The following is a 25,369-nucleotide window of genomic DNA, read 5'->3' as shown; positions in this document are numbered from 1 at the left end:
ACTCATCTTTATATTTATTTTGAATAAAGCATACACGGGAAAACAATAAACAAGAACGACTAGTGACAGTTTCACAGGCTATACATTCACTAGCAGTGCGAAAACATACAACAACCCACAAAAACCAGGTGACAAACACACTCCTAATATATGACTCCCAATCAGGAACAACGATAACCAGCTGTCCCTGATCGGGAGCCACACAGACCAACATAGAAACAGAAATACTAGACAAACACATACCCAGTCCTTCTGCCATGTCCTGACCACAATACTAAACAACTACTCCCTCTGCTGGTCAGGACGTGACACATTGTCAAAGTATACATATAGAAGAAAAGAATACTAAAATATATATATATACAAAATCTTCTCTCTGTCTCATCTCTCTCTCATCTCTCTCTCTCTCTCTCTCTCTCTCTCTCTTTAAAATGTATCTTCAAAGCAAGTAACATCAATATAACAGTGTAAGGTACAGCAATAGGAACAACAAAACAGAGATGTAGGATCTTCATTTGATCAGTCTTTTGTTGCTGAGAATGCAGATGAGCTTCGTGATTTACATAAAATCCCTGAAAACCCAGACTAACACAGTTATATAAACAGTTTTGGCCATCTAATAACCTAAACACCGATCAAGCAACATTATGGGCAAAATGTTTAAATCCTGTTGCTGCAGGATTATTTTGCTGTGACAACATAGGTCAAATTAAGATCTTACATCTGTATAGTTATATACAGTACCAGTCAAAAGTTTGGACACACCTACTCATTCAAGGGTTTTTCATAATTTTTTACTATTTTCTACATTGTAGAATAATAGAGAAGACATCAAAACAATGAAATAAGAAATGGAATCATGTAGTAACCAAAAAAGTGTTAAACAAATCAAAATAGATTTTAGATTTTCAATTCTTCGAATAGCCACCCTTTGCCTTGATGACAGCTTTGCACACTCTTGGCATTCTCTCAACCAGCTTCATGAGGTAGTCACCTGGAATGCATTTCATTTAACAGGTGTGGCTTGTTAAACGTTCATTTGTGGAATTTCTTCCTTTCTTAATGCGTTTGAGCCAATCAGTTGTGTTGTGACAAGGCAGGGGTGGTATACAGAAGACAGACGATATACAACTGTGGCTCAGTTGGTCCGAGGGTGGCACTAGCAACACCAAGGTCATGGGTTCAATTCCTGCAGGGATTACATGTCGTAAACATGTCTACAAAAACATATCATAATCGTTAACTTGTTATGGACAGGGGACAGTATTTTCACGGCCGGATAAAAAACGTACCCGATTTAATCTGGTTATTACTCCTGCCCAGGAACTAGAATATGCATATAATTACTAGCTTTGGATAGAAAACACTCCAAAGTTTCTAAAAATGTTTGAATGGTGTCTGTGAGTATAACAGAACTCAAATGGCAGGCCAAAACCTGAGAAGATTCTGTACAGGAAGTACCCTGTCTGACCATTTCTTGGCCTTCTTTGTCATCTCTATCCAAAACAAAGGATCTCTGCTGTAACGTGACATTTTCTAAGGCTCCCATAGGCTCTCAGAAGGCACCAGAACGTTGAATGATGACTTTGCAGTCTCTGGCTGAAAAACAGTAGAGCATTTGGTAAGTGGTCGATCTGAGAACAATGAGACGGGCGCTCGCGTGCACGTGAAGAGTCCATTTTACTTTTTCAGTCTTTGAACGAAAACAACGACTCCCGGTCGGAATATTATCGCTATTTTACGAGAAAAATCGCATTAAAAATAGATTTTAAACAGCGTTTGACATGCTTCGAAGTACGGTAATGGAATATTTTGAAATTTTTTGTCACGATACGCGTCCGCGCGTCACCCTTCGTTACCCTTCGGATAGTGTCTTGAACGCACGAACAAAACGCCGCTATTTGGATATAACTATGGATTATTTGGAACCAAACCAACATTTGTTGTTGAAGTAGAAGTCCTAGGAGTGCATTCTGACGAAGAACAGCAAAGGTAATCCAATTTTTCTTATAGTAAATCTTAGTTTGGTGAGTACCAAACTTGGTTGGTGTCAAATTAGCTAGCCTGTGATGGCGAGCTATCTACTCAGAATATTGCAAAATGTGCTTTCACCGAAAAGCTATTTTAAAATCGGACACCGCGATTGCATAAAGGAGTTCTGTATCTATAATTCTTAAAATAATTGTTATGTTTTTTGTGAACGTTTATCGTGAGTAATTTAGTAAATTCACCGGAAGTGTTCGGTGGGAATGCTAGTTCTGAACGTCACATGCTAATGTAAAAAGCTGGTGTTTGATATAAATATGTACTTGATTGAACAAAACATGCATGTATTGTATAACATAATGTCCTAGGAGTGTCATCTGATGAAGATCATCAAAGGTTAGTGCTGCATTTAGCTGTGGTTTTGGTTTTTGTGACATTATATGCTAGCTTGAAAAATGGGTGTCTGATTATTTCTGGCTGGGTACTCTGCTGACATAATCTAATGTTTTGCTTTTGTTGTAAAGCCTTTTTGAAATCGGACAGTGTGGTTAGATAAAGTAGAGTCTTGTCTTTAAAATGGTGTAAAATAGTCATATGTTTCAAAAATGGAAGTTTTCGGATATTCGAGGAGTTTGTATTTCGCGCCACGCCCAATCATTGGATATTGGATTGGTGTTCGGCTAGCGGAACGTCTAGATGTAAGATTAAGGGGCATTATATTAAATATTATAGAAATCACTAAATAAATAACTAAAAAGATCTGTTTCCATAATCAATTCACTGACAACCACTGTATGTCTCTGTTCTAAATGGCACCCTATTCCCTATATACTGCGCTACTTTTGACCAGAGCCCTATGGGTATAGGGAATAGGATGCTATTTGGGATGCAGCCCATGCATCGAGCCATTGCGATGACTCTGCAAGTCTGCATTGCTCTTGATCCCTTTACTGCCTATCTCCTTTCCTCCATTCTCTCTCCTCTCTCTGTCCATCCAATCAAGTAAATCCCTCTCGCCTGTCTCCTCTGTCATCTCTCTCATCACCTCTCAGAGCTCATTACAGATGTTGAATGACAATACTGGCCTTTCTCAAGAGGGCTTCTCATCACTCAACTAGGCTCTCTTTTGTCCTATGATGGAAGGGGGAGAGGGGGACGAGAGAAGGAGGGGGAGAGTGGGGGTTTGGGGGGGTTAAAGAGTTTAAATTAAAAGAGATCCTCCCCTTTAGCTCTCATAACGTGTCCATCCTGCTGAGATCCTCATGACAATAATGTATGTGTGTGTGTGTGTGTGTGTGTGTGTGTGTGTGTGTGTGTGTGTGTGTGTGTGTGTGTGTGTGTGTGTGTGTGTGTCAGACAAAGGCCCAGGCCCATCAGCAGCTCTGTCCTCAGTGTGAATGGAAGACAGGGATGTTGGGTTTTTGGTTTTCTCTCTCTCTGACTTTCTTTCCCTCTTCTCAGCAGCCATTTGAATGTGAGTGAGTCCCTGTTAAAGAATAGACAGAGAGAGAGAAAGAGAGAGAGAGCGAGAGAGAGCGAGAGAGAGAGAGAGAGCGAGAGAGAGAGAGAGCGAGAGAGAGAGAGAGAGAGAGAGAGAGAGCACCGCAGCAAGATTTGTGACAAGAAAAAGTCAACCAGTGAAGAACAAACACCATTGTAAATACAACCCATATTTATGCTTATTTATTTTCCCTTAACCATTTGTACATTGTTACAACACTGTATATATACATAATATGAGATTTGTAATGTCTTTATTCTTTTGAAAGTTCTGTATGCGTAATGTTTACTGTTTACTGTTTATTTCACTTTTGTATATTATCTGCCTCAGTTGCTTTGGCAATGTTGTTAACATATGTTTCCCATGCCAATAAAGCCTATTGGAGAGAGAGAGAGAGAGAGAGAGAGAGAGAGAGAGAGAGAGAGAGAGAGAGAGAGAGAGAGAGAGAGAGAGAGAGAGAGAGAGAGAGAGAGAGAGACATATTGTCCACAGTAACACCAGAAAAATGGATCTGTTCCACCTGTTTAGAAACTCCAGCTGAAGGCAGAGATGAAACAGTTTGTGTATATATTATGACAACATTTTGTGACGCTTTTGTTCGTTTTGGTCTTTGGCAAGGTTTTTTCAGCTGTTCGTGCACACAAGAGTCTTTCCTGAGGCAAGCCGAAGTTCAGTAGCCCACGTCTACGCCCCTTCGTCAGTGATTAGTCAACAGTAGGGATTCTTCAATGAAGTGTTTGTTGTCATTCAACAAGGGACGACTCGTTTACATGAAGATGTTTTCACTTGAGAAATGCTGAACAAAACCTCTTAGTTAGATGTAAAATTGCGCAACTAAGAGCTCCTCTGTAAAAACGTCAAAATGAATGACAGTCTTATTGAGTTACGTCAGATTAATTTGGACTGTTTTGAGGAAGTCTACAGTATATTGGCTACGTCGTCTCACGAGGGAGTATGGGAGTCACAGACGTTCACTTCGCCCAGCTGAGTTCTGATAGGAGTAAACTGAAGCTAGTATGCAGACGCATTTGGGGAAAGGAGAATGTGTGTGTGTGTGTATGTGTGTGCGTCAGGGTTGGGGTCAGTCAAGTGATTTGAATTTATATATATATATATATATATATATATATATATATATATATATATATATATATATATATATATATTTTTTTACATAAAAAGTTTCTCCTTTTCAGTTTATTGAGAAGCCATTGAAAATATATGAATATATTACAACAATTAAGTTGTAATTTCATTTGACTTATTCTAATTGACCCCAACCCTGGTGTGCATGCGGGCGCACATGCTTGTATCGGAGCATGGGGCTCCCGAGTGGCGCAGCGGTCTAAGGCACTGCATCTCAGTGCTAGAGACCCTGGTTCGATTCCAGGGGTGGTGCACAATTGGCCCAGCGTCATCTGAGTTAGGGTTTGGCAGGGATAGGCTGTCATTGTAAATAAGAATTTGTTCTCAACTGACTTGCCTAGTTAAATAAAGGTTAAATGTAAATAAATGTATGCCTGTGTGTACAAGCAACTGTGTGGTTTGTCTCACACTGACCATGGTTCTGCCCTCTTTGTCTGGTTAGAGCTGGGTCACGGGATGTATAGAACCAGAAACATGTCCTTTGAAAAGGAGCTAGATTGAGAGAGACCATACATGGCTGTAATGACTGGGGTAAAAGGAAACACATTACACACACCATGGGCCTCTCATAGGTAACATGTGACCTGATCCACTACATAAAACACATAGGGAGTGGCTCTATAAATCTATTACGGCTTTAACTAGTAACCACTACCAGGTGTTAGGAGAGGAAAATGAGTTGTTGCTGAAACAGAGAAAACTGACTATGTAACTATATAACTGTTTGCCGCCTGGCTTCACCAACTGTGAGACACTTCAAAGCGGAACTGTCCATTCTCTGTTGCCTGGCGGGGGGGTTTACAACCCTAGTCCCAGTGTGACTGAACAGGAGGCCACAGTCTAGCCCCTGCTTTAATTGTCTCTTTCCTGCATTCATCCCTGTTTTATTTGGCTAATATTTGCTGAGTGCACTGGGTAGTTAAAGGGGGTAGGACAAGGTCTAATTTAGGCCCAAATTGGAAGCAGGTCCCTGGGTCTCTGAAGTGGAACTGTCACTGGTTGTGGTTGAACGATTATGTCAGTGACACAGAAAGTGGCTTCTGTCACCTTCTACTGTGACTAAAGACAGACACGGTCAGGGAAACCTGCTACTGTGACTAAAGAGAGACACGGTCAGGGAAACCTGCTACTGTGACTAAAGAGAGACAGGGTCAGGGAAACCTGCTACTGTGACTAAAGACAGACACGGTCAGGGAAACCTGCTACTGTGACTAAAGACAGACAGGGTCAGGGAAACCTGCTACTGTGACTAAAGACAGACATGGTCAGGGAAACCTGCTACTGTGACTAAAGACAGACAGGGTCAGGGAAACCTGCTACTGTGACTAAAGAGAGACAGGGTCAGGGAAACCTGCTACTGTGACTAAAGAGAGACAGGGTCAGGGAAACCTGCTACTGTGACTAAAGACAGACAGGGTCAGGGAAACCTGCTACTGTGACTAAAGAGAGACAGGGTCAGGGAAACCTGCTACTGTGACTAAAGACAGACACGGTCAGGGAAACCTGCTACTGTGACTAAAGAGAGACAGGGTCAGGGAAACCTGCTACTGTGACTAAAGAGAGACACGGTCAGGGAAACCTGCTACTGTGACTAAAGACAGACAGGGTCAGGGAAACCTGCTACTGTGACTAAAGAGAGACAGGGTCAGGGAAACCTGCTACTGTGACTAAAGACAGACACGGTCAGGGAAACCTGCTACTGTGACTAAAGACAGACACGGTCAGGGAAACCTGCTACTGTGACTAAAGAGAGACAGGGTCAGGGAAACCTGCTACTGTGACTAAAGAGAGACAGGGTCAGGGAAACCTGCTACTGTGACTAAAGAGAGACACGGTCAGGGAAACCTGCTACTGTGACTAAAGACAGACACGGTCAGGGAAACCTGCTACTGTGACTAAAGAGAGACAGGGTCAGGGAAACCTGCTACTGTGACTAAAGACAGACACGGTCAGGGAAACCTGCTACTGTGACTAAAGACAGACACGGTCAGGGAAACCTGCTACTGTGACTAAAGAGAGACACGGTCAGGGAAACCTGCTACTGTGACTAAAGAGAGACACGGTCAGGGAAACCTGCTACTGTGACTAAAGAGAGACACGGTCAGGGAAACCTGCTACTGTGACTAAAGAGAGACAGGGTCAGGGAAACCTGCTACTGTGACTAAAGACAGACACGGTCAGGGAAACCTGCTACTGTGACTAAAGAGAGACAGGGTCAGGGAAACACTCTGAAGGCAGGGTCGAAGACAATGGCGCACATCAGATACACTGAAATTATGTCAGAAAGTCATCTACATCTGTTTCTGTTCATAAAGATAGGGGAGGAAGAACAGTACAAGCTAAAAACAGCTGACGCATCCTAAACCTCCTCAAATGTCTCCACAGTCCTAGGACAATGAATGGATAGTACAATAAAGCACATAAACTACAAAGGACAAAAATATAAATGATTTTAAGAGAAGTTATCTTGATTTGCACTGATAATAAGTTCCTCATCGCTTGGAAATATTATTTTCTCCCAGAAGCCCATTGAGTACCAATGTTTTGAAGGGAGTTGCTAGGCACCTGACTGCTCTCTGTGGCTGTGGTCGACGAGTCATTACCATCAAGGTAACCTCCTGAGCCTACTGCTCTGTGTCCTTGAGGAAAAAGGAAGCGTCTTAATAACCACACGACTATACGCACCACCCTGGGTTTTCAACTGCCTGTGAGGAGTTATTCATTCTATATTCTAGAACAGGACATGATAGGATAAGATAGGATACTTTATTAACAATCAACAATGACTGATGGGAATATTTCAATGAGATATTACAGATAAGGACCATTAATGGGTAGCAGAGGTTGTGGATATAGATATATACTGTCTATACACCCACATTGGTACAATATATCTGCATCTCAATGTACAAATTAAATCAGAGACAGAGACTGATTGCTACTGTTCAGCCATATGGAAGACTTATTTATCCGTTATATTCCCATTAGAACCATGTGGGCTGAGTCCTTTGACAAACTGTGATAAATGTGCTTTGCTATGGATTTGTTGAGTTAGGGCTCTAATCAGTCTGTATTGAGGAAGCGTTACAGATTGACCAATAGAAATGTAAAGGTTATTTCTGATTGAGTTCACACATGCAGCATTTACCGTGAATGCGGTCTCCGCTAACGTGGGAACATTGCCTTTAATCACGCTGTAACGCTGAACTGCTGCGATACGGATTGAATAGAGCCCTTAGTGGCCTCACTAAGGGCTCTACTAAATCTGTATCGCGGAAGTTCAGCGTTACAGTGTGATTAAAGGCAATGTTCTCGCGTTAGTGGGAATGCATAGATGTCAATGACAACAACTTACAACAACTCAATATTTTGGTTTCAAGCTTGAGGACACGCAGAAGACATGCACCGGCACACACTATGTGGAGACATACAGTGCATTCAGAAAGTATTCAGACCCCTTAACTTTTTCCACGTTACAGCCTTATTCTAAAATGGATTCATAGTTTTTTTCCCTCATCAATCTACACACAATACCCCATAATGACATCACAACACCCCATAATGACATCACAATACCCCATAATGACATCACAATACCCCATAATGATAAAACAGAAACAGGTTTTTAGACATGTAAACCCTTTACTCAGTACTTTGTTGAAGCAGTTATTTTCAGGTCTCTCCAGAGATGTTAGATCGGGTTCAAGTCCGGGCTCTTGCTGGGCTACTCAAGGACGTTCGTAACATCCTAACGGTGGTGTCCGAACGGCTGGCCTACAAATGAATATGACCACTCTCATGAACACGATGGTGTTCTCAGTTTTGCTCTACAATCCCCACCAGTGTCCTGGGACGCGTCTGAAGGCCACTCATAAAAACAGTATGGAGGTGGAAGTATGGATGTGGTTTTGTGCCAACAAAAATAATAGGTTAAATATGTGTAATAAAAAACATGTCTCCTAGATGTAGGACAGACACTTCAGAACTTTATCCCTCATGATGTCTTTTTTTCCTGTCTTTTTTGCCATTTATGAATGTGTTATTCAATGCGTTTTTATGGGCTATAGTAGTAAAGGCCAAACACAATAAAACAAATGTTAAAATTCTAAATCAAATAGTTAAATGATCCATGGTATGACCACATTAAAACAATTCCATATGTTACTTTAGTAGAACCCCCCTAATGGCTCTACACGTTTTGGAAACAAGCTTCAAGGGTTTTATCGTCACCACTTCTGATCATTTGTAGCCATCGTCAAGCGGCATCATAAAGCTACTGTTACTTCAAATACATGTGCACAAACACACGCATGCTCCCAAGTGAACCCAAACATTTTGACACTTCTTTCGCCAGTTCCCAGCAGCCATTTAGGCTGAGTAGTAATCTTCAAACGTCTTCCTTTGTGTAAATCAGTGTTGGTTACCTTCCCTCCCCTGCCAGGTTTATAGCTAACACCGCTCAGCTTCAAACTGAAACATTACATTAACACTTATACAACCACTTGATCTAACCCATATGTACCTCTTTCTGGGTAACACATGCGTGCACATACACATGCACACACCTGTACACAGTGTGAACTCATTAATTGCAGAAAAACATTCTCCTTAAATATGCTCCTTTGAGGAAATAAAATAGTGGGCGTGTCAGGATGTGAAGTGTAATGGTAGACCTGAGTGGACAGATGTCAGTGTGTGTGTGTGTGTGTGTGTGTGTGTGTGTGTGTGTGTGTGTGTGTGTGTGTGTGTGTGTGTGTGTGTGTGTGTGTGTGTGTGTGTGTGTGTGTGTGTGTGTGTGTGTGTGTGTGCTCCCCTGCTACATTAACTTGCAGCAGGCTGATAATAACTCTGCGCCACAACTCATCACTCACTGATCACAGACTACTCCCTCAGGATGAGAGAGAGAGAGAGAGAGAGAGAGAGAGAGAATATATGGGGCAGCTGAGGAGACAGAGGGAATTAGAAGGATGGACAGAAAGAGAGCGAGGGAGAGTTAGCCACCTGCCCCCTCCCTCCCAAGTTGGTCCTCATCCATCTGTCCTGCAGTGACCCAACCTGCCAGGCAAGGCACAACTGGGTCCATGTGTGTGTGTGCATGTGTGCATTTGCGTGTGTGTGTGCATGGTTTATTCCCCCCTCAGTCCCTGCTCATCCATCATGTACGGTGGATGGTCTTCTCTTTCCCATACCGTCTTCTTGGGAAAGGTGGACAAAACAGAGCAGGTTGAATTTCCTCGCAGTCAATAGTCCGGGTTTGTAGTAAGTGTTATGGTCGCCACCCTATAAGGCTTGGTTAGGACCGGTTAGTGCTGGGTTGGAACAAAAGCCTGCACACCCAAAACCTTTCCTGGACCAAACCAATATAGGAGCTGTATAGGAGATGTTGGAGAACTTGCTCCGGGGTGAAGTTTCCCTTAAGTTACAGATCTCTGATCAGCTTCCACTTCCTCCAATCATAACCGTAACCATTAATGGGGGAAAGTGCGAAGTGGATCCAAGATGAGCGTCTAGGTGCAACTGCACCCTACACTGTTAAAGGAGGAACGACCCTGCTGTTGTGGTGTGTTGTGAAGAACAAAAACTAAAGTTGTCTCTGCAGTCTGCAGTAAACATGTGGTGCCAGGGCCCAGGCAGGGTCGTTGCTACAAATAATACATCCTACATACGCGCGCACACACAGACACACACTGAATGCATACAGTGATGTCATTCCTCACAGGGACACAAGCTGTGTCACCACACATCTGTGCAGAGCCAGGTGCCACATTTAACTGTGTGAGTGTTTGCATGTGCACATCGAGCCATACAGACACCAATGAGATGAGAAAAAGAGAAAGAGAATGTATAGGATAACACCAGAGAGAGCACCGACTGGAAAACACAGTGACTGGATGAAAAGGGAAGTCACGCTTTCGTTGGTAGTTTTTAATCTTCTGCTCATCTCTGTCTCTCCTGAAGTTTGCGTCTGACTTCTGTTGCTCTTCTGGTGTGGTGGAGGTGTCTACAGATGCACCGTATTCTGGCCTTGACTTAATTCACTCATAATTCCACAAGCTTTACGATGATTGAGGTCGAGCAACATGTCGGTTTCAAGTTGAAGAACATCACACCATTCTCCTCACACTAATTTACCAATTGATCAGAGCTATTGATAAGAGCTATGTAAATGAGTAAGCCATTTGGATAAGGGGATTGTAAATATAAATTATTCTAGATCCATTTCGCCTTATGATTTCTGGAGACAAATGTGAAACCAGCCATATGGCAGAAAATAACTGAAGCATATCACCTTTTCTACAGTGAAGTTTATAATTCAAAAGGCACTCGCACATCCGAGCTCTCTTTGTTGCAGATGCATGGTAACAGTTGAATAACATAAGAAACCTGCACACTACTCTTTCTTAAGCTTTCGTATCAGCCTCAAGGCGAAGGCCTTGACGAAGGCCTTGAGGCTGATATTTAAAGCTTAATAAAGAGCAGTATTACTAGCAACAGCAGTGTGCAGGTTTCTTCTTTTTTCTCTACAGTTGTTACACACGTCTCTAGGAAGAGGCAATGCAACACCCTGCTACAACTCAACTCTCCGTGGTGTGAAAGAGGTATGGACTGTAGGTGTGAGTAAGGATGACAAAAAGCAGAGAACTACAGGGAATTTATTCCGTCTCACGGTAAGTTTGGGGTTAAAGGGGCTGGACGGAACCAAAGCAAAGAAAGTAAATATCAAAGCCCCCTCTCCAACCTTACCTGCCTACCCACTACTTACCTAACTAGCACCACCTGGTGTACTAACCAAAATACAGGGGATGGTCCGCCCAGGCCTTTCCTAGTGTGCATAGGCAACAAACTACTACGGGTAATGTATGCCCTCGGGCCTCTTGCCTAAGCACTCCCTAGGTGCCTTACCCCTTCCCCCCTGGGAACAAAGGAAACAATAACAAACAATTTTAAAACAAAACTGAGAAAAAAAACTCAGGACATTAAAGAAGCTCTCTCTCTGAGCAACAAACTAACACAGAACATTACAATCAGCTCTCTTCGCAAAACTAACACAGTACATTCCAAATGGCTTAGCAACAACCAACATGCTATAACCCTCAGCCATTAGCCTCCTCTCTCAGCAAATATTTCTCTCTCAGAGGAGCAGAACACTGGCTTATAAAGCGTCAGAAGGAGTTGTTAATGGGAGACAGCTGCGTCCTGACGAGGAGGCGGGGTCTGCTCTCCAATCAGCAATGGGGCCGACCAATCAGCTGCTTGGACAATTTCAGGAAGCCATTTCCTGAAAATACCTACATGAAAATATACAAACCACAACACAGAAACTGGGGAACGTAACAACAGTGAAGTTTATGAAATGTTGGCCTTAACTTGCAAGGATTTAATTTGGGGACCCAAGCTATAGACTTCTGTACCCATCTGCAGATTTATTTTTTTATTTTTTTATTTCACCTTTATTTAACCAGGTAAGCCAGTCTCATTTACAACTGCGACCTGGCCAAAATAAAGCAAAGCAGTGCAACACAAACAACAACACAGAGTTACACATGGAATAAACAAACGTACAGTCAATAATACAATAGAAAAGTCTATATACAGTGTGTGCAAATGAGGTAAGATAAGGGAGGTAAGGCAATAAATAGGCCATAGTGGCGAAATAATTACAAGTTAAACACTGGAGTGACAGATGTGCAGAAGATTAATGTGCAAGTAGAGATACTGGGGTGCAAAGGAGCAAAAAAATAAATAACAATATGGGGATGAGGTAGTTGGATGGGCTATTTACAGATGGGCTATGTACAGGTGCAGTGAGCTGCTCTGACAGCTGGTGCTTAAAGTTAGAGAGGGAGATATGAGTCTCCAGCTTCAGTGATTATTGCAGTTTGTTCCAGTCATTGGCAGCAGAGAACTGGAAGGAAAGGCAGCCAAAGGAGGAATTGGCTTTGGGGGTGACCAGTGAAATATACCTGCTGGAGCGCGTGCTATGTGTGGATGCTGCTATGGTGACCAGTGAGCTGAGAGAAGGCGGGGCTTTACCTAGAAAAGGCTTATAGATGACCTGCAGCCAGTGGGTTTGGCGACGAATATGAAGCGAGGGCCAGACAACGAGAGCATACAGGTCGTAGTGGTGAGTAATATATGGGGCTTTGGTGACAAAACGGATGGCACTGTGATAGACTGCATCCAATTTGCTGCGTAGAGTGTTGGAGGATATTTTGTAAATGACATCGCCAAAGTCAAAGATCGGTAGGATAGTCAGTTTTACGAGGGTATGTTTGGCAGCATGAGTGAAGGATGCTTTGTTGCGAAATAGGAAGCCGATTCTAGATTTAATTTTGGATTGGAGATGGTTAATGTGAGATTGGAAGGAGAGTTTACAGTCTAACCAGACACATAGGTTGTCCATATGTAGTTGTCCACATATTCTAAGTCAAAACTGTCCAGAGTAGTGATGCTGGACGGGCGGGCAGGTGCGGGCAGCGATCGGTTGAAAAGTATGCATTTCATTTTACTTGCATTTAAGAGCAGTTGGAGGCCACGGAAGGAAAGTTATATGGCATTGAAGCTCGTCTGGAGGTTAGTTAACCTGTCAGGGAACCTGGGACGCTTGCGTCCCACCCTAGTCAACAGCCAGTGGAATCGCGTCGCGCGAAATACAAATACCTCATAAATGCTATAACTTCAATTTCTCAAACATATGACTGTTTTACACCATTTTATAGATACACCTCTCCTGAATCGAACCACGTTGTCCGATTTCAACAAGGCTTTACAGCAAAAGCAAAACGTTAGATTATGTTAGGAGAGTACCCAGCCCAAAATAATCACACTGCCATTTTCAAAGCAACTAGCATGCATCACAAATACCCAAAACACAGCTAAACGCAGCACTAACCTTTGACAATCTTCATCAGATGACACTCCTAGGACATCATGTTACACAATACATGCATTTTTTTGTTCGATAAAGTTCATATTTATATACAAAAACAGCATTTTCAATCGGTGCGTGACGTTCAGAAAATATTTTCCCTCAAATGCTTCCGGTGATCAGCGCTACAATTTACAAAATTACTATTCGAAAACATTGTTAAAATGTAATATTGTCATTCAAAGAATTATAGATTAACATTTCGTGAATGCAACCGCATTGCCAGATTTAAAAATAACTTTACTGGGAAATCACACTTTGCAATAAACGAGGTGCTATGCTCAGAAAAATAGGCTAGGCGATACAGGTTAGCGCCATCTTGGAACCATCTAAAATCAAATATACTATTGTAAATATTCCCTTACCTTTGATTATCTTTATCAGAAGGCAATTCCAGGAATCCTAGGTCCACAACAAATGTAGTTTTGTTCGAAAAAGTTAATAATTTATGTCCCAATAGCTCCTTCTTGTTAGCGCGTTCTGAAGGCTACTCATAATGTACTGAAGCGCGCGGGACTTGTCGTCACGAATGTGCAAAAAATATATATTTACGTTCGTTCAAACATGTCAAACGTTGTATAACATAAATCTTTAGGGCCTTTTTCAATCAGAGCTTCAATAATATTCAAGGCGGACGATTGCATTGTCTTACTAAAAGTTTCGGAACGAAAGGGTACCCACGGGCGCCCGCGTCATAGTAGTAATGGCCCTCCCTCTATGACCAACTTTCCAGGCTTCTCGTTCGGTCAGTTTTTACCGGAGAAGACTCAAACCACTTTGTAAAGACTGTTGACATCTAGTGGAAGCCTTAGGAAGTGCTAAATGAATCCTAACTCACGGTGTGTTTCATAGGCAAAGTGTTGAAGGTGATTCCACAAATCCGATTTCCACTTCCTGTTTGGAATCTTCTCAGGTTTTGGCCTGCCATATGAGTTTTTTTATACTCACAGACACCATTCAAACTGTTTTAGAAACTTTAGATTGTTTTCAATCTAAATCTACTAATTATATGCATATTCTAGTTACTGGGCAGGAGTAGTAACCAGATTAAATCGGGTACGTTTTTTATGCCGCCATGCAAATACTGCCCCCTAGCCCCAACAGGTTAACACAGTGTCCAAAGAAGGGCCAGAGGTATACAGAATGGTGTCGTCTGCATCGAGGTGGATCAGAGAATCACCAGCAGCAAGAGTGACATCATTGATGTATACAGAGAAGAGAGTTGGCCTGAGAATTGAACCCTGTGGCACCCCCATAGAGACTGCCAGAGGTCCGGACAACAGGCCCTCCGATTTGACACACTGTACTCTGCTTGAGAAGTAGTTGGTGAATCAGGTGAGGCTGTCATTTGAGAAACCAAGGCTGTTGAGTCTGCCGATAAGAATGTGGTGATTGACAGAGTCGAAAGTCTTGGCCAGGTCAATGAATACAGCTGCACACTATTGTCTCTTATAGATGGTGGTTATGATATCGTTTAGGACCTTGAGCGTGGCTGAGGTGCACCCATGACCAGCTCGGAAACCAGATTACATAGCGGAGAAGGTACAGTGGGATTCGAAATGGTTGGTGATCTGTTTGTTAACTTGGCTTTCGAAGACCTTAGATTGGCAGGGTAGGATAGATATAGGTCTGTAACAGTTTGGGTCTAGAGTGTCTCCCCCCCAGCTTTCCATTCTTTGGGGATCTCAGACGATACAAAAGAGAGGTTGAACAGGCTAGTAATAGGGGTTGCAACAATTTCGGAAGATTTTAGAAAGAGAGGGTCCAGATTGTCTAGCCCGGCTGATTTGTATGGGTCCAGATTTTGCAGCTCTTTCAGAACATCAGCTATCTGGATTTGGGTGAAGGAGAAATGGGAGAGGCTTGGGAAAGTTGCTGTGGGGGGTGCAGGGCTTTTGAACAGGGTAGGGGTAGCCAGGTGGAAAGGATGGCCAGCCGTAGAAAAATGCTTATTGAAATTCTCAATTATCGTGGATTTATTGGTGGTAACAGTATTTCCTAGTCTCAGTGCAGTAGGCAGCTGGGAGGAGGTGCTCTTATTCTCCATGGACTTAACAGTGTCCCATATTATCGCTTTTTTATGAGAAAAATAGCATAAAAATTGATTTTTAAACAGCGGTTGACATGCTTCGAAGTACGGTAATGGAATATTTAGATTTTTTTTGTCACGAAACGCGTCGGGCACGTCACCCTTCTTTACCCTTCGGATAGTGTCTTGAACGCAAGAACAAAACGCCGCTATTTGGATATAACTATGGATTATTTGGGACCAAACCAACATTTGTTATTGAAGTAGAAGTCCTGGGAGTGCATTCTGACGAAGAACAGCAAAGGTAATCAAACTTTTCTAATAGTAAATCGGAGTTTGGTGAGTACCACACTTGGTGGGTGTCAAAATAGCTAGCCTGTGATGGCCGGGCTATCTACTCAGAATATTGCAAAATGTGCTTTCACCGAAAAGCTATTTTAAAATCGGACATAGCGAGTGCATAAAGGAGTTCTGTATCTATAATTCTTAAAATAATTCTTATGTTTTTTGTGAACGTTTATCGTGAGTAATTTAGTAAATTCACCGGAAGTGTTCGGTGGGAATGCTAGTCACATGCTAGTCACATGCTAATGTAAAAAGCTGGTTTTTGATATAAATATGAACTTGATTGAACAAAACATGCATGTATTGTATAACATAATGTCCTAGGATTGTCATCTGATGAAGATCATCAAAGGTTAGTGCTGCATTTAGCTGTGGTTTGGGTTTATGTGACATTATATTCTAGCTTGAAAAATGGGTGTCTGATTATTTCTGGCTGGGTACTCTGCTGACATTATCGAATGTTTTGCTTTCGTTGTAAAGCCTTTTTGAAATCGGACAGTGTGGTTAGATTAACGAGAGTCTTGTCTTTAAAATGGTGTAAAATAGTCATATGTTTGAGAAATTGAAGTAATAGCATTTCTAAGGTATTTGAATATCGCGCCACGGGATTACACTGGCTGTTGAGTAGGTGGGACGCAAGCGTCCCACCTAGCCCATAGAGGTTAACCTCTACTTCACCAGAGGAACAGAGGAGGAGTAGGATTAGCGTACGGCTAAAGGCTATAAGAACTGGTCGTCTAGTACGTTTGGAACAGAGAGTGAAAGGAGCAGGTTTCTGGGTGAGGTAGAATAGATTCAAAGCATAATGTACAGACAAAGGTATGGTAGGATGTGAATACAGTGGAGGTAAACCTAGGCATTGAGTGACGATGAGAGATGTATTGTCTCTAGAGACACCATTTAAACCAGGTGAGGTCACCGCATGTGTGGGAGGTAGCTAAGGCATATTGAGCAGGGCTGGAGGCTCTACAATTAAATAAGACAATAATCACTAACCAAAACAGCAATGAACAAGGCATATTGATATTAGGGAGAGGCATGCGTAGCCGAGTGATCATCGGGTCTAGTGAGTAGCTAGGCTGGCTGGAGACATGGCGATTCAGACAGCTAGCGGGCCGGAGATAGCTGGCTAGCAGAAGGGCCTTAGGGGGACGTTGCGACGGAAGACACTGTTGTAGCCCCCTCGTGCGGTTACTTTGGCAGACCAGTCGTGATGGATCGGCAGGGCTCTGTGTGGTAAAAGGGTCCAGGCCAATTGGCAAAATAGGTATTGTAGCCCAAGAAATTGGCTGATGGACCTCTTCATCTAACAGTCCAATATGCTCTGATAGCTCCGATAGAACTGCCAAACTCTCCCGTAACCTGGACAACGCTTTGCTAATTGTGTGCCGCCCTATGGGACTCCCAGTCACAGCCTGTTGTGACACAACCTGGGATTGAACCCCAGGCTGTAGTGACGCCGCAACACTGTGATGCAGTGCCTTAGCCTGTTGGGGTGTAGGGGGCAGTATTACAGGTTACTACTCTGGCCCAGAAACTAGAATATGCATATTATTAGTAGATTTGGATAGAAAACACTCTGAAGTTTCTAAAACTGTTTGAATGGTGTCTGTGAGTATAACAGAACTCATATGGCAGGCAAAAACCTGAGAAAAATCCAAGCAGGAAGTGGAAAGTCTGAGAATTGTAGTTCTTCTTTTGATTCTCTATCAAAACTACAGTGTCTGTGGGGTGACGTTGCACTTCCTAAGGCTTCCATTGGCTGTCAACAGCCTTCAGAAAGTGGTTTGAGCATTCTCCTGTCACTGGACAGATAATAGGAGCTCAGTTACTGAGTGGACTGCCTGTGGACAAAGGGATTGGATATGCGCGGTCACGCAAGCACACCGTTCCTTCTTTTTCTTCTTGAATGAATATGCTATTGTCCGGTGTGAATATTATCGCAATTTTACGTTAAAAATACCATAAAGATTGATTTTAAACAGCGTTTGACATGCTTCTAAGTACGGTAATGGAACATTTTCACCTTTCGTCTCTGGTACCGCGCTTGCGCGGTATGCCTTTGGATGGTGACCTGAATGCACAAACAAAACGGAGGTATTTGGACATTAATATGGATTATTTCGAACAAAAACAACATTTCTTGTGGAAGTAGCAGTCCTGGGAGTGCATTCTGACAAAGATCAGCAAAGGTAAGACAATATTTCTAATACTAATTCTGAGTTTAGGTTGCGCCGAACTTGGCGGGTGTCTGTATAGCTCGCTGTGATGGCTGAGCTATGTACTCAGAATGTTGAAAAATGTGCTTTCTCCGTAAAGCTATTTTAAAATCTGACACAGCGGTTGCATCCAGGAGTAGTCTATCTATAATTCTTTAAATAATTGTTATATATTTTGTCAACGTTTATGATGAGTATTTTTGTAAATTGATGTGCACATTCACCGGATGTTTTGGTGGGAATACATTTTCTGAACATCACGCGCCAATGTAAAATGCTGTTTTTGGATATAAATATGAACTTTATCGAACAAAACATACATGTATTGTGTAACATAATGTCCTAGGAGTGTCATGATGAAGATCGTCAAAGGTTAGTGCTTCATTTAGCTGTGTTATGGGTTTTATTGACACATATCCTTGCTTGGAAAATGGCTGTGTGATTATTTTTGTCTACGTACTCTCCTAACATAATCTAATGTTTTGCTTTCACTGTAAAGCCTTTTGAAATCAGACAATGTGGTTACATCAAGGAGAAGTGTATCTTTAAAAATTGTGTAAAATAGTTGTATGTTTGAGAAAGTTGAATTATGACATTTTGAATTTGCCGCCCTGATATTTCTCTGGCTGTGTCCCGCAGGTGGGACGCTAGCGTCCCACGTAGCCCATAGAAGTTAAAGCGCTGCGTCACTCGGGAGGTCCATAAATACTTTCCTAACCCTAAATAATATACAAGATCAGAGTATTTTTTCTTTACCAATTGGTGCTGAAAAGGAGACGAATATTAATGTATTTACACGGCTGTCTTTCATTGATCCCTAATATTTTGAACCGTTCTCTCCATATGTTCTAGTGAGTCTGTGGAGAAAATTCTAATTAAAGGTACACCAGATGTAAAGGGATGAATTTAGATAAATGTACTGAAAACCCTATTAATTTAAAACTCCACAAAAAAATCTGTTGACCAGCAAGGGGGAGTGTTTACAGCGTATAATAAAATGTATTCAATGTGCGCAAGGGAACCAAGCCTGCAAAAACTGCATAAATTAAGTCTGAATACTAGCTGCTGAGAAGTGCATGGGAAAGCATGTGAAGTCTGAATCTGGCCCTAATCGGGCCCTAAGCAAGGGCAAGTGAAAGGTTAGGGGGTTGACTGTAAATGTTTTCTCTCCCCATCGTGGCCCATTAGCAGCTAGAGAGGGTTAGGGGGGAATGCAGTGTGTAGTTAATCTGTTTTATTGCAGTGATCAAAGAGTTGGCAAGGTGAGGGAGTCAGGGAGGGAGGAGACAGAGAAAGAGATGAGGAAGAGAGGGAGCAAGTGAGAGAAATGACAGAGAAAAGAGAGATGGAAAGAGATAAGAAAAAGTGACATATGGCTGAGAGGAGAAAAAGAGGAGGAAGAGAAAGAGAGAGAGGAAGAAAGAGAAAGAGAGAGAGAAAGAGAGGAGGGAGAGAAAGAGAGAGAGAGAGAAGGGAGGAAGGGAGAGAAAGAGATAGAGAGAGAAGGAAGGGAGGGAGAGAGAGAAAGAGAGAGAGAAGGGATGAAGCGATAGAGATAGAGAGAGTGAAGGGAGGAAGAGAGGAAGGGAGAGAGAGTGGAGATGGAGGGATAAGAGAGGGTGGGAGAGAGAAAGACAGGACAGCAACACAATTAGACCCAACCAAATCATGAGAAAACAAAAAGAGAATTACTTGACACATTGGAAAGAATTAACAAAAAAACAGAGCAAACTAGAATGCTATTTGGCCCTAAACAGAGAGTACACAGTGGCAGAATACCTGACCACTGTGACTGACCCAAACTTAAGGAAAGCTTTGACTATGTACAGACTCAGTGAGAATACCCTTGCTATTGAGAAAGGTTGCCGTAGGCAGACCTGGCTCTCAAGAAAAGATTGTGCATACCACCCACACATTGAGGTGGAAACTGAGCTGTACTTCCTAACCTCCTGCCAAATGTATGACCATGTTAGAGACACATATTTCCCTCAGATTACACAGATACACAAATAATTTGAAAACAAACCCAATTTTGATAAACTCCCATATCTATTGTGTAAAATACCATTTACATTTACGTCATTTAGCAGACGCTCTTATCCAGAGCGACTTACAAATTGGTGCATTCACCTTATGATATCCAGTGGAACAACCACTTTACAAAAGTACATCTATATCTTTTTTTGGGGGGGGGGGTTAGAACGATTACTTAATCCTATCCCAGGTATTCCTTAAAGAGGTGGGGTTTCAGGTGTCTCCGGAAGGTGGTGATTGACTCCGCTGTCCTGGCGTCGTGAGGGAGCTTGTTCCACCATTGGGGTGCCAGAGCAGCGAACAGTTTTGACTGGGCTGAGCGGGAACTGTGCTTCCGCAGAGGTAGGGAGGCGAGCAGGCCAGAGGTGGATAAACGCAGTGCCCTTCTTTGGGTGTAGGGACTGATCAGAGCCTGAAGGTATGGAGGTGCCGTTCCCCTCACAGCTCCGTAGGCAAGCACCATGGTCTTGTAGCAGATGCGAGCTTCAACTGGAAGCCAGTGGAGCGTGCGGAGGAGCGGGGTGACGTGAGAGAACTTGGGAAGGTTGAACAGCAGACGGGCTGCGGCGTTCTGGATGAGTTGTAGGGGTTTGATGGCACAGGCAGGGAGCCCTGCCAACAGCGAGTTGCAGTAATCCAGACGGGAGATGACAAGTGCCTGGATTAGGATCTGCGCTGCTTCCTGTGTGAGGCAGGGTCGTACTCTGTGAATGTTGAAGAGCATGAACCTACAGGATCGGGTCACCGCCTTGATGTTAGTGGAGAACAACAGGGTGTTGTCCAGGGTCACGCCAAGGCTCTTAGCACTCTGGGAGGAGGACACAATGGAGTTGTCAACCGTGATGGCGAGATCATGGAACGGGCAGTCCTTCCCCGGGAGGAAAAGCAGCTCTGTCTTGCCAAGGTTCAGCTTGAGGTGGTGATCCGTCATCCACACTGATATGTCTGCCAGACATGCAGAGATGCGATTCGCCACCTGGTTATCAGAAGGGGGAAAGGAGAAGATTAATTGTGTGTCGTCTGCATAGCAATGATAGGAGAGACCATGTGAGGATATGACAGAGCCAAGTGACTTGGTGTATAGCGAGAATAGGAGAGGGCCTAGAACTGAGCCCTGGGGGACACCAGTGGTGAGAGCACGTGGTGCGGAGACGGATTCTCGCCATGCCACCTGGTAGGAGCGACCTGTCAGGTAGGACGCAATCCAAGAGTGAGCCGCGTCGGAGATGCCCAACTCGGAGAGGGTGGAGAGGTGGATCTGATGGTTCACAGTATCAAAGGCAGCAGATAGGTCTAGAAGGATGAGAGCAGAGGAGAGAGAGTTAGCTTTAGCAGTGCGGAGAGCCTCCGTGACACAGAGAAGAGCAGTCTCAGTTGAATGACCAGTCTTGAAATCTGACTGATTTGGATCAAGAAGGTCATTCTGAGAGAGAAAGCAAGAGAGCTGGCCAAGGACGGCACGCTCAAGAGTTTTGGAGAGGAAAGAAAGAAGGGATACTGGTCTGTAGTTGTTGACATCGGAGGGATCGAGTGTAGGTTTTTTGAGAAGGGGTGCAACTCTCGCTCTCTTGAAGACGGAAGGGACGTCAAGGATGAGCGGTCAAGGATGAGTTGATGAGCGAGTTGAGGTAAGGGAGAAGGTCTCCGGAAATGGTCTGGAGAAGGGAGGAGGGGATAGGGTCAAGCGGGCAGGTTGTTGGGCGGCCGGCCGTCACAAGTCGCAAGATTTCATCTGGAGAGAGAGGGGAGAAAGAGGTCAAAGCATAGGGTAGGCCAATGTGAGCAGGACCAGCGGTGTCGTTTGACTTAACAAACGAGGATCGGATGTCGTCAACCTTCTTTTCAAAATGGTTGACAAAGTCGTCCGCAGAGAGGGAGGGGGGGTGGGGGGAGGAGGATTCAGGAGGGAGGAGAAGGTGGCAAAGAGCTAACCCTAGGAAGTGTGCCATCACAGCAGCAAGATTTGTGACCTGTTGCCACAAGAAAAGGGCAACCAGTGAAGAACAAACACCATTGTAAATACAATCCATATTTATGTTGATTTATTTTCCCTTTTGTACCATTTCCACATAATATGACATTTGTGATGTTTTTATTCTTTTGGAACTTTTGTGAGCAAAATGTTTACTGTTAATTTTTATTGTTTAATTCACTTTTGTTTATTATCTATTTTACTTGCTTTGCCAATGTTAACATATAATCCCCATGCCAATAAAGCCCTTATATTGAATTGAACTGAAAGAGAGGATGAGGCAAAGAAAAGAGAGTGAAAAAGAGAGAGACTGAGAGAGACTGAGAGAGAGAGAGAGAGAGAGAGAGAGAGAGAGAGAGAGAAAGAGATAGAGAGAGACTGAGACTGAGACTGAGAGTGAGAGTGAGAGTGAGAGTGAGGGAGAGAGATTTTAAAGGGCTCATTAGTGTTATGCTCACACTGTGCTGTAAAGTCGGCCAGACTCTTTCAAGGGCTGCAGGGTCGACGGTGCTCTTAGGCACAGATCTAAGATCATTTTGACTTCCCCTGATCCTAACCATAACCATGAGGGTGGAAATGCAAACTGAACTTAGATCAGTTTCTGGTGGCTGTTTGGGGGCCACAGGGCTGGCACTGAAGGGTGACTGCCTTAAGATACTGAAACAGCATATAAATCAGAACATTCACTTGCTTTTTCATCACACACACACACGCACAAACACAAACACAAACACAAACACACACACACACACACACACACACACACACACACACACACACACACACACACACACACACACAAGCACGTATACGTACACATGCACGCATGACACACTACACATAGAGTAAAATAGTGGTTAGACTGAGGTGATTTTTGGCATTGTAACAACAAGCAGAAGATATGTAAAGGGAAGGAGAGATAAAGTGCATTCAGAAAATATTCAGACCCCTTCTCTTTTTTCACATTTTGTTACGTTACAGCCTTATTCTAAAATGTATTTTTAAAAAAACTTTTTCAAACTACACACAATACCCCATAATGATAAAGCAAAACATTTTGTTAATTTATTACAAATAAAAAACAGAAATACCTTATTTACATAAATATTCAGACCCTTTGCTATGAGAGTCGAAATTGAGGCACCCACCTGTTTAAATAAGGTCCCACAGTTGTCAGAGTAAAAACCAAGCCATGAGGTCGAAGGAATTGAGCTCCGAGACAGGATTGTGTCGAGGCACAGATCTGGGGAAGAGTACCAAAACAATTCTGCAGCATTAAAGGTCCCCAAGAACACAGTGGCCTCCATCATTCCTAAATGGAAGAAGTTTGGAACCACAAAGACTCTTCCTAGAGCTGGCTGCCTGGCCAAACTGAGCAATCAGAGGAGAAGGCCCTTGGTCAGGGAGGTGACCAAGAACCCGATGGTCCTTCTGACAGAGCTCCAGAGTTCCTCTGTGGAGATGGGAGGACCTTCCGGAAGGACAACCATCTCTGCAGCACTCCACCAATCAGGCCTTTATAGTAGAGTAGCCAGGAGTTTTCCAAAAGGCACCTAAAGGACTCAGACCATGAGAAACAAGATTCTCTTGTCTGATGAAACCAAGATTGAACTCTTTGGCCTGAATTCCAAGCGTCACATCTGGAGGAAACCTGGTACCATCTCTACAGTGAAGCATGGTGGTGGCAGCATCATGCTGTGGGGATGTTTGTCAGTGGCAGGGACTGGGAGACTAGTCAGGATTGAGGGAAAGATGAACGGAGCAAGGTACAGTGAGATCGTTGATGTTAATCTGCTCCAGAGCGCACAGGACCTCAGACTGGGGAGAAGGTTCACCTTCCAACAGGACAATGACCCTAAACACACAGCCAAGACAACGCAGGAGTGGCTTCGAGACAAATCTCTGAATGCCCTTGAGTGGCCCAGCCAGAGCCGGACTTGAACCTGATCGAACATCTCTGGAGAGATCTGAAAATAGCTGTGTGCAACACTCCCCATCCATCCTGACAGCGCTTGATAGGATCTACAGAGAAGAATGGGAGAAACTCCCCAAATACAGGTGTGCCAAGCTTGTAGCATCATACCTAAGAAGACTCGAGGCTGTAATCACTTCGAGAGTGCTGCAACAAGGTACTGAGTAAAGGGTCTGAATACTTATGTAAATGTGATTTTTTTTTTAATAAATGTGTGAAAATTCTAAAAACCTGTTCTGGCTTTGTCATTATGGGGAATTGTGTGTAGATTGATGAGGGGAAAACATATTTAACCCTTTATAGAATAATGTTTTAATGTAACATAATGTGGAAAAAGTCAAGGGTTTTAAATACTTTATGAATGCTCTGTACAGCGAGATTGAATTGATATATATATATATATATATATATACACTGCTCAAAAAAATAAAGGGAACACTTAAACAACACATTCTAGATCTGAATTAAAGAAATAATCTTATTAAATACTTTTTTTCTTTACATAGTTGAATGTGCTGACAACAAAATCACACAAAAATAATCAATGGAAATCCAATTTATCAACCCATGGAGGTCTGGATTTGGAGTCACACTCAAAATTAAAGTGGAAAACCACACTACAGGCTGATCCAACTTTGATGTAATGTCCTTAAAACAAGTCAAAATGAGGCTCAGTAGTGTGTGTGGCCTCCACGTGCCTGTATGCCCTCCCTACAACGCCTGGGCATGCTCCTGATGAGGTGGCGGATGGTCTCCTGAGGGATCTCCTCCCAGACCTGGACTAAAGCATCCGCCAACTCCTGGACAGTCTGTGGTGCAACGTGGCGTTGGTGGATGGAGCGAGACATGATGTCCCAGATGTGCTCAATTGGATTCAGGTCTGGGGAACGGGCGGGCCAGTCCATAGCATCAATGCCTTCCTCTTGCAGGAACTGCTGACACACTCCAGCCACATGAGGTCTAGCATTGTCTTGCATTAGGAGGAACCCAGGGCCAACCGCACCAGCATATGGTCTCACAAGGGGTCTGAGGATCTCATCTCGGTACCTAATGGCAGTCAGGCTACCTCTGGCAAGCACATGGAGGGCTGTGCGGCGCCCCAAGAAATGCCACCCCACACCATGACTGACCCACCGCCAAACCGGTCATGCTGGAGGATGTTGCAGGCAGCAGAACGTTCTCCACGGCGTCTCCAGACTCTGTCACGTCTGTCACATGCTCAGTGTGAACCTGCTT

Source organism: Salmo salar, chromosome ssa11 (assembly GCF_905237065.1).
Source record: "Salmo salar chromosome ssa11, Ssal_v3.1, whole genome shotgun sequence".
NCBI lineage: Eukaryota > Metazoa > Chordata > Actinopteri > Salmoniformes > Salmonidae > Salmo > Salmo salar.
The sequence above is the reverse complement of the archived record's forward strand: the minus strand, read 5'-3'. Positions refer to the sequence as shown.